This window comes from Ornithorhynchus anatinus, chromosome 8 (genome assembly GCF_004115215.2).
Source record: "Ornithorhynchus anatinus isolate Pmale09 chromosome 8, mOrnAna1.pri.v4, whole genome shotgun sequence".
NCBI classification, from domain to species: Eukaryota; Metazoa; Chordata; class Mammalia; order Monotremata; family Ornithorhynchidae; genus Ornithorhynchus; species Ornithorhynchus anatinus.
Genome location: NC_041735.1, coordinates 3,877,017 through 3,887,671, shown reverse-complemented (window position 1 = coordinate 3,887,671; position 10,655 = coordinate 3,877,017). Strand labels below are relative to the sequence as shown.

The 10,655-nt window shown below is 45.6% G+C and overlaps 1 long non-coding RNA gene across 1 annotated transcript; it reads left to right on the top strand.

Moving 5' to 3' along the window:
- The first annotated feature begins 2,185 nt into the window (after positions 1-2,185).
- LOC120638572 lies at positions 2,186-4,594 on the top strand. Its single transcript, XR_005660288.1, has 2 exons — positions 2,186-2,375; positions 4,457-4,594. It is a non-coding gene; the product is annotated as an uncharacterized LOC120638572 (long non-coding RNA).
- The last annotated feature ends 6,061 nt before the right edge of the window (positions 4,595-10,655 follow it).

The window sequence follows — 10,655 nt, the reverse complement described above, 5'->3', positions numbered from 1 at the left end:
TAATAATAATAATGTTGGTATTTGTTAAGCACTTAATATGTGCAGAGCACTGTTCTAAGCACTGGGGGAGATTCAGGGTAATCAGGTTGCCCCAAGTGGGGCTCACAATCTTAATCCCCATTTTACAGATGAGGTAACTGAGGCACCGAGAAGTGAAGAGACTTGCCCACAGTCACACAGCTGACAAGTGGAAGAGCCGGGATTCAAATCCAGCATTGAGCACTTACTATGCGCAGACCACTGTACTAAGCGCTTCGAATGGACAACTGGGCAACAGATTGAGACCATCCCTGCCCAACAAAAGGCTCACAGCAGTTAGTCTGTCATTCCATCGATAATAATAATGTTGGTATTTGTTAAGTGCTTACTATGTGCCGAGCACTGTTCTCAGCACTGGGGGAGATACTGGGTCATGGGGGGGGGGTGGTCCCACGTGAGGCTCGCAGTTAATCCCCCTTTTACAGATGAGGGAACTGAGGCCCAGAGAAGTGAAGTGACTTGTTTAAGGTCACACAGCGGACAAGTGGTGGAGCCAGGATTAGCTCCAGGTCCTCCTGACTCCCAGGTCTGAGGTCTAACCACTAGGCCATGCTGCTTCTCTGTACATCTCCCTGTCACTTTGAGAGCACCGGCCCAGGGTTTTAACAGGAGCAAAAAAAACCTAGGTTTGGATCATTCTGCCCTTTATCTCAGAGGGTCCATTTCTCACCTGTTCCTCTCTGCACTTACCAAAAACCTTCCACTTTTAATTCCACTCCAATTATTACAACCTTTGCGAGCAGACCTGGTTTACACTAAGGAAATGACAGTAAAGTTAACAAGTCCAATAATCTTTAACCTCTTTCCCTCCAACTCCCCTTTCTTCACATCTCCTTATCATGCCAGAGCACAGGCAAGATAAGTCAGGGGGCCTGGGTTCTAACCCCAATCCTATCACTCGCCTGCTGCGTGACCTTGGACAAATCGCTTAACTTCTAGATGCCTCAGTTTCCTCCTTTGTCAAATAGTAATTATAATAATGAGGATTAAATACCCGTTCTCCCTTCTCCTTAGACTGTGATCCCTGCAAGAGACAACTTGGGACAGGGACTGTCTGATCTGATTACCCTTTAATCTACCCCAGCGCTTACTTCAGTGCTTACCAAAATTAAGCAGCTCTTTTTGATGTCACTTGAACTCTAATCACTGATACTAATGAATCATTCCCACCAATTAACATAAGGTGCCGAGAAGGGAATTATCAATCGATGTTGTGTATTTAGCATTTTTCTCTGTGCAGATCACTGATCTAAACACTTGGGAGAGTGCAATACAATAGAATCGGTAGACACGATTCCTGACCCTACAATTTAAATATTTTCACCCACCAAAGACAGAGATGCTGGAAAATTAACCAGCCTCATAGAGAAAGGCCAGCCTCCAACGAGCCTTCCTGATTAACTTCCCAGCATCCTGAGTCAAATCATCCCTTCAGCCATCTCTAGAATTTATAAACTTATTTTTTAATGTACTATTTAAGTGCTTACTATATGCCAGGTACTGTTCTAAGCGCTAGGGTAGATGCAAGATAATCACATGGGGCCCACAGTCTTAATCCCCTTTTTACAGATAAGGTAACTGAGGCACGGAGAAGTTAATAATGATAATAATGTTGATATTTGTTAAGCACTTACTTTGTGCCGAGCTCTGTTCTAAGTGCCGGGGTAGATACAGTTAAGTGACTTGCCCAAGGTCACACAGAAGACAAGCGGCAGAGCTCGAACTAGAACCCAGGTCCTTCTGATCTACCCACTAGGCCACGACATCCTCCTTAGCATTCATAGATATGTCTCCTCAACTCGTATATTTTGATGGTGTGGCAAATATTTTTATTTTCACCTCCCCCGTTAAAGTGTAAACTTCTTGCGGGCAGGGAATGTGTCACTTCATTATTCCATACTTCCTAAACGTCTAGTCCCAGGCCTCGTACCAAGAGTGAAACTCAATAAATGCTACATCACAGCGACCATTACAACTGGAAAATTAATAGAATTCAATAAAACATTCTTCACAACGTTTAGTGCCGTCCTCTCTGTCTCCATTCATATTCACCCACTGCACAGTGACAAATCGGAGATAGACGTACTGGATATCAGTGGTGATGAAGTTGTTTCCATGGCAACCATGTCCCTCTAAAGGATCCCAGAATTTCCTTTTACTGCCCTTGTGATATTTAAGTATTTTGAACACCAAGGATAAACAAAATGGATTCAACAGCTTTTCAATTCTCCGTGATCTTCCGTGAAGCCTTTGAGATGAATGATCACAGATCAAAGCTCTTTATCTGGTGGAAGCCCTCCAGTTTTCTTACTCTCCCAACTTTAATCTCTTTTCCGGTATGTTTATTTCCAGGGATAGATCAAGAGATACGTTTGATGAACTGATGTCATCTAAAATTTAATGTTCAGACCCTGACTTCCCTCACTAGATCGTAAACTTGAGGAAAAGGATCGTCTGCTAGCAATAATGTAAATTATGTAAATCATCTTAAACTCTACCATTTCCACGATCTGAAATCTATTTTACTATCTGTCTGCCCCAGTAGACTGTCAACTCCCTGTGGATCATTTCTACCCTATCTACTCTATTGGACTTTCCCAAACGCTTAGAGTGCCGGGCATAGCACTGTTAGATTCATTCAATCGTATTTATTGAGTGCTCACTGTGTGCAGAGCACTGTACTAAGCGCTTGGAAAATAAAATTCGGCAACAGAGACAATCCCTACCCAACAACGGGCTCACAGTCTAGACAACGGGCTCACAGTCTAGAGAGAAATAATTGATAGATTAATTCTACTGCACCCTCCCAAGTTCATTCATTCAATAGTATTTATCGAGCGCTTACTATGTGCAGAGCACCGTACTAAGCGCTTGGAATGGACAAATCGGCAACAGATAGAGACGGTCCCTGCCCAGTGACGGGTTCTTAGTTCAGAGTGCTGCTCACAGTAGGTACTCAGTAAATATTTCTGACTGACCGGTGAAAATAAAAGCCATTTTAGACTTACCGTTCCAGACTTGAAAATGTCATGGGACGAGAAATCACAGAGGCATTAGCAGAGACCTCACTACAACTCTACTCTTGAAATGGGCTCGAACTACAGACCAAACTCACTCTCTGTAGCGCAAGTCCAGTGTCTAACTTATTTCTAGACCGTGAGCCCGTTGTTGGGTAGGGATTGTCTCTGTTTGTTGCCAAATTGTACTTTGCAAGCGCTTAGTAAAGTGCTCTGCACACAGTAAGCGCTCAGTAGATACGACTGAATGAACGAATGCAGCTGTGACACTATACACTACAGTGGCTGGGCTCTATACAACAAATGGCAAGGCAAGATCAGAAACAGGGAAATCCAGAAATCCAGGTCGCCACCACCAAATAATAATAATAATTGTGTTATTGGTTGTGCATGTGCTATGTGCCAGATACTGTATTATGCTCTGATGGACACAAGCAAATCGGGCTGGACACAGTCCCTGTCCCACATGGGGCTCACAGTCTCAATCCCCACCTTACGGATGAGGCCCGGAGAGGTGAAGTGACTTGTCCAAGGTCACCCAACAGACAAGTACCAGAGCCGGGATTAAAATCCATGACCTTCTGACTCCCAGGCCCGCGCTTGGTCCTCCCTGTACCCCCCTTCATTTTTTGATTTTTAGTTCCTCTGGTGGGCAGAGACAATACCTAACTTTCCTCCAGCATTTCTTACCGTGTTCTGCACCCAATAGGTGCTCAATAAATACTCCCGAGTGAGAGCAACTTCACTAGACAAGATCCGAGAGGAGCGCGAATAGTGGCAGAATACGACAGCCACGGCTTAATTTTGTTTTTCTGATTTGTAACCTTGCTTTTGTTCCAGTACCTATTGTCTGTTTATCATTCATGGTAGCATGATTTCCCCATCGGACTGTAAGTTTTTCATGAGCCAATGTGGTCTGGTAGAAAAGGTGCGCACACAGAGACGCTCAGTAAATACTGATGATGATGAGGACCGTTGGGGTCTCAAGTGGGGAAACCATGAACGAGGAGGCCAAAAGAAATATTTCAAGGAAAAAAACAAAGCGAAACCACGGGTGATAGGCTAAGATAGGGGCTACCAGTAGCAGAAAACCAACCTGCCTGCCATCCAGTAAAAAGAAATAGAGTGACGGGACTCTCTTACAACTGAGGCTCCAGGGTAACGGACTGTGATCCTTCACGCCCAAACGCGAGAGCAGAACAAACGGAAAACTGGAGGTCTACGATATAAAACGGGTTGTCGATCACACAGCACACCACTTAGCTACATTCTGGCCCGCAGACAGAATCACAGCATCAATAGTGACATCCTTGAACACTTGAATTCTGAAGGCTGGTACCTAGGCACCTTCATGCTTCCTTTCTTACTTTTCTCTTTCTTTCTCTCTCTGTCTCTCTCAGGAGGAAGAGATTCACCAGTAGAACATGAATGTGCAAGGAACAAATAGAAAACCAATTCACAATCCAAAATACTGCTAAAGCAGCATTTGTTCCCTACTGGAAAACTGCAACAGACGTAGAGTAAATCTAAAAATCCTTTTTTTTCTCTCTTTTTCCCTCATGGGATAAAGTATAGGAAAAACACTCGGATTACCTCCCGCCGGAGAATGTTTTCCAGGTTTCCCGTCTTTGGGGTCTCATTACGGCCTATATTCCCATAAACTTCAAATTTGCTGCAGTGTGTTTATAAGGCGAAAAATATTTTGCAACCAGGGATTTTTTATCCCCACACCTTATGGCACTTTATGTTCAGAAACTCTTACTTTTAATGCCCTGCTAGTTTTACCAGCATAAATTAAACCACAGGGACATTTCAGCAAACACGGTACGTGTGCAGATTCTCAAGCACGTTCAAGGAACCCTTCACTTGAAGTGGACAGCCGGGCCTCGCATTCTATTCCAGTTGACTCTCCCCAAGGGACGTGTGTGGCCGAAGGGGACAAGAAAGTGACCTATGCCCCCAAGAAGGACTTTGGGAAGGTATCCATGATGTTCCTCGCTCAGAGACAGTACCTTAAGGCTCCGGTTCACCCTCCCAGACCTCACAGGTGGAGCTCTAGACTGTTAGTTCGACTGTTATATCGGCCTCTCCCAAGCACTTAGTACAGTGCTCTGCAGACAGTGAGCGCTCCATAACTATGACTGATTGACTTTGTAGATTCCCATCCTCTTTAGTTAAGAGAGAGATCCAGGACCTGGGCTGAGGGATGGAACGAAAACCCTTTAGTAAAAGATGTTTCCTTTCTCCTTTGTTGGCCCGATTTGCTTAATTAAATGAGGGAAAACATCTCTCTATAGTCAGGGAAAATCCATGGGTTGGAGGCTGATTTCTGCTTTCGTTTCAGAGAGGTTGCCCGGCGGAAGGACAAGCCACTTTAACATGAGAAGCAGCGTGGCTCAGTGGAAAGAGCCCGGGCTTGGGAGTCAGAGGTCATGGGTTTGAATCCCGGCTCCGCCACTTGTCAGCTGGGTGACTTTGGGCAAGTCACTTTGCTTCTCGGTGCCTCAGTGACTTCATCTGTAAAATGGGGATTAAGACCGTGAGCCTCCCGTGGGACAACCTGATGACCTGTATCAACCCCAGCGCTTAGAGCAGTGCTCTGCACATAGTAAGCGCTTAACAAATCCCACATTATTATTATTATTCTCTGCGCCTCAGTTACGTCATCTGTAAAATGGGGATTCAGACTGTGAGCCCCATGTAGGACATGGACTGTGTCCAACCCGATCAGCTCGAATCTGCCCCAGTGCTTGGCACAAAGTAAGCACTTGATATCATTTTAAAAATATGACTTCAGTTTATTTTGTTTGTATTTTTTTAAAATTTGCCCTCTTCCCATCTACCTGAAAAATCTCAGGGTATCCAGGCTGCCTTGAGACACCCCCTCTGGAGAAATCTAGGGAAAGCCAGTGAACCCAGAGAAGCCAGACGAAGGCTCACGATCTAAGAAGAAGAGTGAGCGGGTATCTTATTCCCATTTTATTGACAACGGCAACAGAGGCCCGGAGAGGTTTAGAGCTTTGCCCAACGTCCTACAGGTTGCCGGGAGAGGAGCTGGGATTAGAATTCTCACAGTAAATGCTTAACAAGTACCATTAAAAACAAAAAAACAATGCAACACACAAACAAAAAACAGCTGCCCAAAAGGTCTCCTGATTCCCAGCCTGTGTTCCTTCTACTAGGCCACAATTGTCCCCTTCCCAGACAGTCAGGAGGAAAAGAATTACTTAAATCAATTACGCAGAATTTGAGCCCTATGTGGGACAGGGTCTGTGTCCAACCTGATGGCCTCGTATTAACCCCAGTGCTTAGTACGGTTCTTGGCACATAGTGAGCGCTTAAATACCACAATTATTATCATTGCTGTTATTATTATTATCACCAGTGGGAAAAGGCAGCAGAAGACTGAATCCCAATAGGAAAGGCGCTCGGGAAGAAAGTATCACGTGATTATCTTTGTTTCCCGATCCTTGGAGCAGACTCATGCTCTCTCCACAGGAGCTGAGAGTTTTGGACGGCGCCGGGTTGACCACATTATAAGCCACAGTGGGGACCCACGGGTCTTCACTGTGAGGTAATTTGCCCCCTTAGAATGCAAAGAGGAATGTGGACTAACAAGAAGAAGTCAGAAACGCCTGAACGGGTTTATCGACCAGCAAAGGTCCTACCTAGATCACTCAGAGAGAAACTGGCCTGCTTTTTCTTCATGTTGGAGACGGATGAAGAAGTGGCGGTCTTGGTAACCGAGGGACCGGCAGTATCACTGAATTCATAAGATTAAGGCAGGAAAAAGAAGACTTAATTGTTCTTTAGTGCAAGAAAACACATGTCCCCAGGCAACAATTTATAGGAGGGCCTTTTCAGTAACTAAGTCACAGACTACGGGCAAAAAAAGACAAAATCTCAACCCTTTTCGGGCGACTCAACAAAGAGTGGATTGGTTTCCGCTTAGAAAATCTGGTTCTGGTCTCCAGGATTCCTCGCTGAGCTCTCCCGAGCGCTTAGTGCAATGCTATGGTAGGTGCTCAATTAATATTGAGTGATTAACTGATTCCAGGAAGACTACAACCATCTGGATCTCACGGAGGAAGGCAGGGATGTAAAGCTGAAAACAGGCCAGTCCCGTGTGAAACTGTTTTTGTTTCTCAGAGACCCAGTATGTGTCTTCCAAAGCATTCCTCAGTTTCCAAAAGGGCTCCTCAAATTCCCCAGAGCCAGTTTTCTATTTCGGGGGGTTAAGGGAGTCGTGGCCAGGGGCAAGAGAAGCGGTGGGGCTTAGTGAAAAGAGCCCAGGCCCGGGAGTCTCGGTACAGTGCTCTGCACACAGTAAGCGCTCAATATATACGATTGAATGAGTCAGAGACCCTAGGTTCTAATCCCAGCTCTGCCACTTGCCTGCTGGGTGACCTAGGGCAGGTCATTTCACTTCTCTGGGCCTCAGTTTCCTCATCTGCAAAATGAGGATTCAATACATGTTCTCCCTGAGTAGATAGGGACTGTGTCTGGTCTGATTATCTTGTACCTACCACTGCATTTAGTCAGGGTCTGGCACGTAGTAATAATAATAATTCTGGTATTTGTTAAGCACTTACTTCTTTAAGCACTGGGGAAGATACGAGATAATCAGGCCAGACACAGTCCCCGTCCCACACAGGGCTCACAATCTAAGTAGAATGGATATTGAATCCCCATTTTCCACATGAGGAAACTGAGGCCCAGAGAAGCAAAATGACTTGCCACAGGTCACGCAGCAGGCAAGTGGCAGAGCCAGAATTAGAACCTGGGTCCTTCGACTCCCACTTGCCTGCTTTGGGACCTTGGATAAGTCACTTCACTTCTCTGGGCCTCTCTTTCCTCATCTGTAAAATGGGAATTAAAACTGTGAACCTGATTAGTTTGTATCTACCCTAGCACTCTTAGTACAGTCCCCGGAACAGAGTAAATGCTTAACAAATACCATAAAAAAAAATCCCTCACACCGAAGGACTTGAGGAAAACTCACACTGCAGAACTCACCCAGATAAGAAATTGCAATGTACACATATGCTGTTTCTTCTGATTATTTTTTTAAAGGTATTACTATTATATGCCAGGCACTGTACTAAGCGCTGGGGTAGATCTAAGATAACCAGGTTGGGCCACAATCCCTGTCCCACATGGGGCTCACAGTTTTTAAGTCAGAAGGAGAAGGATCCAAGCCCCATTTCACAGATGAGGAAACTGAGGCTCAGAGACCTTAAGTGACTTAGCCAAGGTCACAGAATAGTCAGGTGTCTACCCACTCTGTTGTGCTCTCCCAACCCCTTAATACAGTGCTCTGAACACCATAAATGCTCAATAAATATCTGTAACGTATGTATATATCTGGCATTTATTTATATTAATGTCTGTTTCCCCTATAGACTGTAAACTCGTTGTGGTTGGGGAATGTGTCTGTTTATTATCATAATGTATTCTCCCAAGTGCTTAGTACAGTGCTTCGCACACAGTAAGCGCTGAATAAATAAGAATGAATGAATAAATACCACTGACTGAAGTGGCGGAGCAGGAATTCGATCCCAGGTCCTCAGACTCCCAGGCTCCTGTTCTTCTCCACTAGCCTGAAAGACCAAACTCATAAAGGCTCAGGATGTCAGGAAGACATTAAGAATTCCCAAGCAGTAAGTATTCAACCGCCCAAAAATACATGAAAAACGCGTGTCACGGTAGAACCGGGTATATTATTATCACTGATATCTGTTATTAAACGCACTGTTTCAATCACTGCATCAAGCTCTGACAGTTACCAATAAAAAAACCAGCTAACGGAGTGACGGGTGATGGAGGATGGCTATATAGAATAAGAAGAACCTAACAAACCACACAGAAAGCGAGTTAAAATATAACAGTTGGAACTGTCGCCGGTAAACGATTGAAACTATCGCGGTTCGACACCGCTTGGAGGGGGCAGCTTTCACGTACCACAAAGCTCCAGACCAGACAAACCTTGGCTACACGTCGCACAAACATTCTGATGTCTGCAAAGTTGGGGAGACAACGCGATCTAATGGAAAAATCACAGAAGAGGGAATCGGTCAGCCTGCTGAGAATCATATTTATCGAGCGTTTACTGTGTGCAGAGCGCTGTACTAAGAGTTTGAAAGAAGACAATATAACAGAGTGGGCAGATACATTCCCTGCCCACAGTGAGCTTACAGGGTGGCACAGTGGATAGAGCACGGGCCTGGGAGTCAGAGGTCATGGGTTCGAATCCCAGCTCTGCCCCTAGTCTGCTGGGCGACCTTGGGCAAGTCACTTAACTTCTCTGTGCCTCCATTCCCTAATCTGTAAAATGGGAATGAAGACTGTGAGCCCTATGTGGGACAAGGACTGTGTCCAACTCTATTAGCTTCTATCTATCCCAGCGCTTAGAACAGCAAAAAGTAAGCGCTTAACAAATACCATCATCATTATTATTATCCCAGCATTTAGTACAGTGCTACACAGTAAGCACTTAACAATAATAATAATAATAATGTTGGTATTTGTTAACAGTGCTCTGCACATAGTAAACGCTTAACAAATACCAACGTTATTATTATTATTGTTAAGCGCTTACTATGTGCAGAGCACTGTTCTAAGCGCTGGGGGAGACACGGGGTAATCAGGACGTCCCACATGAGGCTCCCAGTTAATCCCCATTTTCCGGATGAGGTAACTGAGGCCCAGAGAAGTGAAGTGACGTGCCCACAGTCACCCAGCTGATAAGTGGCAGAGCTGGGATTCAAACCCGTGACCTCTGACTGCCAAGCCCGGGCTCTTTCCACTGAGCCGCGCTGCTTCTCAACTGCCGCTTAACAAATACCACAACTATCATTATTATTACCACACGAAGAACCCTGCCCCAAGGCAGCGCAGACAGTGCCGATTCACAAATCTGGTGCTCGATTTGACCTGCGTCGTCACGGCTCTGGGGAAGTGGTGGGTGGCGTGATCTGAGTCAATCCCTTGCAGGCTCCAGTTCTGTCTTCCACCTCAAGTCCGGCTGACTCAGAGTGAGAGACTTTCCAAGCGACGCTTACCGTGCGAAGACAGCTTTAAAGCACCTGCCCGGAAAGACCGGGACGATTACTCCTTTGTGGGTGAACTCGAAGAGAAATAATAATAATAACGTTGGTATTTGTTAAGCGCTTACTGTGTGCTCCTGTTGGGGTAGATACAGGGTCATCAGGTTGTCCCACGTGAGGCTCACAGTCTTCATCCCCATTTAACAGATGAGGTAACTGAGGTGCAGAGAATAATAATAATAACGATGTTGGCATTTGTTAAGTGCTTACTAGGTGCAGAGCACTGCTGTAAGCGCTGGGGTAGATATGGGGTCATCAGGTTGCCCCACGTGAAGCTCACAGTCTTCATCCCCATTTTACAGATGAGGTCACTGAGGCCCAGAGAAGTGAAGTGACTTGGCCACGGTCACACAGCTGACAAGTGGCGGAGGCGGGATTCGAACCCATGACCTCGGACTCCCACGCCCGGGCTCTTTCCACCGAGCCACGCTGCTTCTCAGCGTCCTGGAGAAGATAGTCAGAGGTCATGGGTTCGAACCCTGGCTCTACCACT